The sequence below is a fragment of the Panicum hallii genome, chromosome 7 (assembly GCF_002211085.1).
Source record: "Panicum hallii strain FIL2 chromosome 7, PHallii_v3.1, whole genome shotgun sequence".
NCBI lineage: Eukaryota > Viridiplantae > Streptophyta > Magnoliopsida > Poales > Poaceae > Panicum > Panicum hallii.
Window position 1 is genome coordinate 4000050 of NC_038048.1, and position 9020 is coordinate 4009069.

The following is a 9020-nucleotide window of genomic DNA, read 5'->3' on the forward strand; positions in this document are numbered from 1 at the left end:
TTGTATCGAGAGTTTGCTTCTCCTCATCCCCTTCTTTTAAGCTTCCGCATTTTTTATTGCAATCTTGTGTGCCTTTATATTACTAAGGGTATTTTGCTAGGATTGGCTATAGGTTGCAAAACTCTTTGGAATGAGATTTTCACGCTAGTTGAACCCTAGTTGCACATCTAGATAATATATTTTAGCTTATATTTTATGCTAAATAGTTTGGACCATAGGTTAAGATTTTAGAATTGCCCAATTCACCCCCTCCCCCTCTTAGGATACGAGCACCGATTCCTCTTCTAAGAGCATCTGTATTTGGATTACTGCAGAAGTATCCGGTCACTTCCAACTGTACCTGCATCTCTGCAGTCATTTGAATTCACCGATTGCGACCCGTCTTTCATGAAGAGCTGTCAGAAGCCTGGAGATCCAGATTGGAACATGATTGCTCACGTCCCAGTAAAACGATTTGTTGACACTCAAAATTGACCTGGTTTATGATTTTGTGAACGATGGATGATCTGAAGTGTGGAGACTTTCAAACTAATACAATTAGTGTTTCATGACTTATTCGAAGGTATATATCAATAATTGTATTGCTGCTTTAAAACACAGGTAAGAGATGATATGTTGTGTTTGTTGTGGAGAAAAGTGCATGTGTATTGAGAATTGACTTGACAGTATGCACAAAATGTAACTAGCAATAATTTTAATCAGACCATTACGTAGCATCGGTGCAGACGCCGCTGGATCCTTTCAAAATAGGGTTCAAGTATTTGTAATGTAGCCCTGGGCCAGTTACTAGACGCCAAACAGGATCTCTGACCCCAAAGAAGGCATGAATGAGTAATGTTAAGAGAATCTGTGTAACAGCCAATTTCGTTCGCAATGTAAGAACTAGACATCCTATCTATTGTTGCCAAAATCATCTGAGACATAGAGAGTTGAATTGGGACTTTTTCAAATTTCTGATGCAATAAAAAAATCTTATCTTAGAGTTCCAGTATTGCCCAATCTACTAGTTCAAGCCTAGCTACAAAGCACATTAGCATGAGAAAACCTAGGTGGATAAACATACTAATACGATCATCATCATCCTAGGCAAAAGATCACACTAACAAATAAGGAACCTAAGCAACAGCTTGCAAGAAGATAAAATACTCAAGTAAATGCACAAAGTAAATGTGGAAAAAATAAAGATTAAGGAGACAAAGACACCAGATTTTTTTCCCATGGTATCGAGAAGTTGATTATCCCTCTAATCCACGTTGGAGCACCCACTATAGGTTTTGGAACCTTGAGCCATAATGACTCAAGTGCTTCACGAAGAATGCTCAATTTTTCATCGACAAGCTTCGAACCATGTACAAGAAACCTTCTAGGGGCTCCCACAATCTACAAGAGGTCACTAAGAACTCCATCGAGTCACCAAGACTGCTTCGGTCACTAAGAACTCCATCGAGTCACCAAGACTGCTTAGGTGTCATCAAACACCAAGAGTAACAATGCCTCAAGCTCTACTTGATCTACCAAAAGCATCCTGATATAGATATAGATATTTTTCTTGAGCCTCTGATGCAACAGATGGAAACTCTATGGAAGGAGGTTATCGATATCATTGATGGTTTTGCACGGAAGCCCTTTAATCTAAGAGCTATTATCTTCGTCACCATCCATGATTATCAGGCTTTGTTTGTCCTTTCAAGATAGGTCAAAGGTAGGACGGGATGTACGGTCTGCATGGATGACACCGCATCATCTTTCCTGGAAGGTTCTAGAAAGGTAGTTTATTTTGGGTATAAACGCTTCTTGGTGGAAGGAGATTGGTATCGAAGTAAGAAGTTCTACAATTTTTTTTATGGCAAGTCTAAATTACATTCTGCTCCAGTAAAACAAGACGGGCACTATATTTTCAAAATGGTCAGGACTATCTAGGTCACCTATGAGAAGACGACAAAGGATGGGAAGAAGAGAAATAGAGATAAAGCACCTATCGATGGCGTCCCATTTAAGAAACAATCCATCTTCTACAAGTACTTGCCGTATTGGGCAGATCTTGAGATCCACCATGCAATCGATGCTATGCACCTAAAGAAGAATATGTTTGGTAACACAATTGTGCTCCTTCTGAAGATACCAGACAAAATAAAGTACCTGTATCTACCAGATGGGGAGACCGTGGAAGAACAAACAATCAAAAGATTGGCAGTTGGCCCATCTAGCCAGGTGACATCATGGCAAAGGTATGATATTAATGGATATTTATTTTATACTATCATAAATGATCAGAAGACCATATCTCAGAACAGTGGTGTCCGTATTTAGGCCATAGACGAGAGAACAGGCCAAAGTACCACATACTATGGTGTCATAGATGATATATAGGAAGTGCACTATAGTTCCAATATACAAATTCTGATCATTCGGTATTGTTGGGTCAAACATCCAAGAGGTGTTGAGGTGAACGGCTATGGGCTTACGATTGTTCACCTCAACAATGTTGGTTACAAAGACGATCCATGGGTACTTAATTCACAGGTCGCATAGGTATTGTGTGTAGCTGATTCCGCAAAGAAGACAAAGCATATTGTTGTCCCTATAAAACAAGATATCATAGGAGTTGATGATATCGACGATGTGGAAGAATATACTCAATACGATGAAATGAATATCATAGGAGTTGATGGTATCGACGATGTGGAAGAATATACTCAATACGATGAAATGAATCTCCTCATAGACCTACCAAAGAAGATGAGGATTATAGAAGCAAGCATAAGAAAAGACGACAAGCCATAGGCATTCAAGGACGAAGAATCGAGAATTGTTGCCGCTTAAATATGCAGCTAGTAAATTATTTTTGATTCATATAATCGTCTCTCTAATATCTCAAGCATCCATGCATGTATTCTGAATAAACTGTATATATATGAGATCTACTAATTATACTTGTACTCAATTTTTATGTTTTATATTTCAATCTAACTTAGTTTATTTGTATTTAATACACTCACACACGCTCTAACACACACATACTAGCACACGCATACTCTAAAAAAATATTATATATACTAAAATATGCTTGTCAAATTTTTATCTAGTTCTACAAGTCACACTAGTATTAGGGTACAAATTTCATATTTTTTTATATGTTTTGGTATATTTGAGTAATGGGTACAAATTTCAGAACTTAAAAAACAAAATCATTTGTAGGGTGAGTCCTGTGACATTCAGGTATTTAGGATTAAACTACACTAGATTCTATTATAAAGTGTGCATGTTTGATCTTGTGTATGTGTGCTAAAATTTAAATGCTAAGAGAAAAGGATATTTTTATATAATTTTGAAAAATGTAGGTCCTTTAGTGTTAAAGGGGTGAGAATGGGAGGTAAAATCAAAATATATGAAGGTTATTTTGCAAAAGTCAAGAACTTGCTTTTAAACTGCAAATATAGGTGAAACTACCCAAAGGATGCAAGTGTGGTGTAGATTTTAAATAGGATTTAATTAAAGTTTAAAACTTAGACAAGTTTTAAAGTATATTCAAAACCTTAGCTCTTTTGCCACTGAACCTTAAAGCAAAGTTGTAGATCTTGTTGAACTCTACACTTTTTCTTTTGGGCACATTTTTATTTGAGCTATGGTTTGAAAGTTATCTAGGCTTTACCGTGGAGTCCCTGTACTTTTGGAGAATTACACATTAGTCCCCATCGTCTACCTCCAGCTCCCTCCTCCTCTGTTTTCTTTGCGCCCGACCCCCACCGCCTTCACCGGCCATGTGCCGAGCACCGGCCGTCCCCGCGCCGCTCTCCTCGGTGCCACGTGCCGCCCCAGCACCCGCGCTGCCGCTCCCCACCCCGCGGCTGGACTCCTCCCTACCTCTCCACGTCGCGCCGCCGAGCTCACCAGCTCCTGCTCTCGTGACCGTGCCTTCTTCTGGATCTCGAGCACGTCCTGGAGTTCCCCACGAACCCACTCTTGCATTCCCACACCCACATTTGCACTGCTTTTCCTCTTCCCGAGCTCTCCACCTCGCCGGACCTCCACCGCAGCTTCTGCTCGCCATCGACAGCCGCTGCTGCCGCCTCCCATCCCCGATCCAGCACTCCTAGAGCACCGCCGTGACCCACTGGTGCTCCCCAGCCTGCCCAGTTTCGCTCTTGTGCACCGGAACGATCGGACCACTACGCCGGTGAGCTCGAGCTTCCGCCGCCGCTCGGCCTCGCCGTCGTCCCGTCGATCCACCACCTCTTAGCCCCGGCCAAGCACACCATCAGCACCACATTATCGCGTGGGAGCTCTCTGGCCACTTTCCTGCCACCCTCCAGCACTCCGGTCACCGGAACGCCGACGACGTCCCTCGGACCTCCGCCGCCCGCCCCTGTTCGCCGTCGATACACCGCCTCGGCCCTTCTCTTCCCCAACACCGGCCACACCCGTGACCGCCGTGAGTCCCTGAACTTTTTCCCCCACTTGACCCTCGCTGCCGGTGAGCCCCCTCGCCAGAATTTGATCGGCACCGATCGAGTTTCCTGTATAGCACGGCCAAGGACCCAATTGCAACGATTCAAAACTTTCCAGGGGCCTATCCGTAGGAAATCAGAACCCCCCCTATTCAAATCAGCCAAATTGTAAAATCCATAGGAAATTGTAGAAACATCCAAAAATGGCCAAACCAATTTTGTTGTACTCCTGAAATCTAACTCTACAACTGTTATTAATGAAGTTCAGTTTGAAACCAAATATTTATAGAGTTATTTTAAAGTCTAGCAAAAGAGTATCTTGAGTATAACTTTTGCATATTAACTTTATTTCCTGTGAATTTTTGTGAGTAGCTTGTTTAGAACACAAGTGATCTTGTGTGAAAAATTCACCTATAATACTAAACCCTATATTGAATTAATATAAACTTATACAAACCAAGCTTGAAAGGGTTTAAATTTAATTAAGCATGTTGCTAAGGTTTTCATGCTTAGATATTTTTACCATGTGATGATCTGTATTTGAGTAGCTCATAATAAATATTTCAAGAATTTATAGCACTTTTTTACCTAAGCTTTGAATTTAAACTTGACATTTGAACTAAATACAAAATGGTTTAGTAGTTGTTTTCAGAAAATTATGAGAAATTCATAGTAAACTCATCCATTAGGAATAAGCTTATCCACAAAAACTCAAGACCATAACCTTTAGGGATTTCAAATTAAAAATCAAACTTGCCAACCTAATTCAATTAATTCAACTAATTAGGATAATTGAGTTAGGATACCAGTAGTAGGTTTATATTTAAACCTCTTACTTTATGAAATTGTGTGTCTTAATCTATTAGATTGCAACTTTATCGTGAAATAAAACTCTTAACTCGAGAACCAACTAATTCAAATCATGGCATATCATGTAGAGTCAACGACACTCGACGACGGAGACTACGAGCTAGTCCCGGAACAAGAGCAAGGGTTTTCTGACAACCCAGTGAGCATCGTCGAGACTCTAACTGAAGCTCCGAACCAAAGTTCGGAAATCCTTGACACTCCTGCCCCCAGCACCGCTCAAGAAGGCAAGCCTCGGTGCATAACCCAGTATTTCAAATTACTACATTTATGCAATTCTATATGTATATATTATATCTTGCATTAAGTCTAGGAGCTGAAATGGAACCCTAGATGCATGGATACTAGGAACCTATATATTGTGCCTGAGTCCTTATTGGATAGATGCTTTGCTAATAGGACCGGCAGAAGTCGGGTGATTTCCTGTCACTCGTGCGATATAGGAGTTGAATATTTACTATTCTGCAATCACTATAAGGATGATGGACGGGGTCATGTGCAGTATCATGACTCGAAAGATTACCCCGTCTGTGTTGATAAAAGTTGATAAGGTCGCAGTGTGTGGTAGTGGTGGCTAAGCGTTTGAAAGTACTAGCCACATGCCGCGAAATATGGTAAGCGGTAAGCCTAATAACTAATCGGCCTGAGAAGTGGATATACCTCCCACCACTCGTAATTTGGTTTTTCTCACGCACCGACGTGCGGGAGTACGTTCCGCACAGCGGACAGGAGTACGGTCATGTAGTCGCGCTACAGACGCACGTCCTGCACATTGGATGTGCGTATGGTCCTACAGTCGCTTGTGGTGGTCCTATTCCACGAGTCAGAATGAAAGGCAAACGGTTCCTTTGGAACGATCATTGGATGTTCCAAGCGTGTGAGTTAGGTTTGCCTTGCAAGGTCTGGAAATTCGATTCAGAATCTTCCGTTTCTCGCGGAGATTGAGACTGCTTATTCCTTCTGCCACATAGAGTAAGAACAGTAACCATTGTTGGAATAATCTTGATAGATGCTAATCTCTATCTTGCTTGTCTAGTATAGGTGCTTACCTAGAATGGTTAATGAAACTCGAATTTGAAAGCTAAAATATGGAAGTTAGATCATACTCTTTGTTGCTTTTCAGCAAAAGAAAACCAGAGCCTCTCAAATCCTCCATGGTCTAGTTATGGGCTAAGTATTCCCGATTCTGATTAAGTCTTGCTGAGTATTATTATACTCAGTTTTGCTAGTCTATTTTCAGGTATAATCTTTGAGAACCCCACGGATGGTCCAGCATGGCCAACCTCTGTTCCGTTTGGCTGGTCCGTGGAGTGGGATCCATTCTCGGCTGGCAGTGACCCTCCGGAATGACACCATATTTGGGTTGAATTTGGTGTCAACTTTCGCGACGTGTGTAGTCGCGTGACAAATTTTTCTTCCGCTGTGACTCCCCACAAGCTTGCATAGCTTGTGGTTTTAAAACAATGTTTGTATACATGTACTAAAGTTTGAAATGGTTTGTAATAATGTTTAATTTTCTGTGAATTAAAAGTTAGTGAGCTGTTGTATGATTGTAAACTCGCCTTCGTGCGAGGTAAACCTGCTTCGATCCTGTTGAACCGTGGTTGCATCGGGCGGAGACCCGACAAACCAATGGGTTGTTCCGTTTGAAGTGCGTGGAGGCAGTATCGGCTGTATAGCGATGTCTAGCGCACTTGAGCTGGAATAATTCAGGCGGTTCTGCCACAAGTCCGCCCCTACAAATGGATTTGTAGAGGCGGATAAGACCCCCACCTGTCCTGCAAATGATTAACAAATTTATTCTTCAAATTCAATTAATTCCAAAAAATAGCAAAATATATAAAACATGTGAAATTTGTACCCTAAACCTATTATGACCTATAGAACAAGAAAAAAAATATGACAACCATATTTCAGTATCACAGGTAATTAAGAGTATGGAAACCACAAAGTTGTATGAAATACTAGTGTGGGGTGAGCCATACATTGTGGTTTCCACACTCGTAACCATTATATACACTCAAATATGGTTTTCATAACTTTTTAGTTCTACGTGTCACAATAGACTTATGATACAAATTTTATTTATTCTATTTGTTTTTCTATTTTTTGAAATTAAAAAAATTTGTAAAATAATTTTGAAAATTATTTTCAGGGGCGGATGGGGCCTAAACCGCCCCTAAAAATGATTTTCAAATTTATTCTAAAAAATAGGTTAAATCAGAAAATATAGCAAAACACATCAAAAAAGGTAAAACTTTAAACCTAAGATTATTGTGACCTATTGAGCAAGAAAAAATATGCCAAGCATTTTTTAGTATATATAATGATTAAAAGTGTGAAAATCTCAAAGTATAACTTAAGTTGTATGAGATACTAGTGTGGGAGAGCTGTACATTGATTTTTCCACACTCTTAACCTAAAATTATACTAAAATATTCTATTCATATTTTTTTAAGTTCCATAAGTGAGAATAACCTTTGTATACAAGTTTTACTTTTTTAATATTTTTTGCTATATTTTGTAAATAAAACAAAATTTTAGAAAAAAATTATTTGTACGGCGGGTGGGGCATCACGAGACCCTACAAATAGATTTCTAGGGGCGGGTGGCGCCCCCACCTGCCCCTACAAACCGATTTCCAGGGGCGTCTCCCCGCTGCCGCACTGCCACGTCTCCCCGCTACCGCACTTCCACAGTAGGTTCTTGATTTTATTTTTTTCCTTTTTTTCCATGTGAAATGTGAAAAATGTATAAGGGCAAAAATATGAATATATGTGGTTTGTAAAATATGAATGTGAATGTGAATACATGTGAATTTGTAGTGAAATTTCTTTTTACTTTGTCGTTGTAGTTAACTTTATTTTAGTGAATGAATAATATTCATGTATATGAGGAATAGTGAATGAAATTTTAATTGAATATATATGGAATATGAGTGTAATTAGTGAATTTTCATGTGGATGCATTGTCATTTTTCAAATGTGAGTTAGTGAATTAGTGAATATGAAAATGTGAATTAGTAAAATTCAATTTGAATGTGTTATTTTTGTACTCTCAATTTCAATGGCAATGTAATTTGAATGTGAAAATGATTGTATTCAAATATGTTTCTGTACAAAAGTGTATTAAAATATTTTGACACTCTAATGATGTATATAACGGACCTTTATAAACTTGTGAACATTGACTGTTCGAGGATAACGGATTACTTCAAAATAAATTTATGTGCTTCACATTCTGAATCCGTCCCTTATCCTTTGATAGTCAAGGTTCTCTGAAAGTCCGAACAAACAGAAGAGTGTCAAAATAGTTAGTTCTTTTTTTCATTTGAATGGTAAAGTGTTTGTTTGAATGCTCAAATTTAGTTTCATTTGAAAGCTTTCCTTGTTAGCAAATCGCATATAATTTCCGAGACACTCTAATAATGTATATAAGGATCTGTTTCAGAAACAAATTGCATGGCCTCCCCTAGACCCTTCTCAAAAGAATAGAGGCACCAAACTTAGAACTGATTTGGTGTTCTCCCTTCTTTCTGAGCAAGGTTTCAAGGAAACTCAATTTGTTTCAAAATCAGTCGACCATCTTAGAAACCCAATTTGTTGAGATGTGTATTGAAAATGAACTAAAGAGTGTCAAACTAATTCTGTTGACTTGTGCATTCAATTATGTTTCTATTTATAAATATGCATTCAATTTACTTTC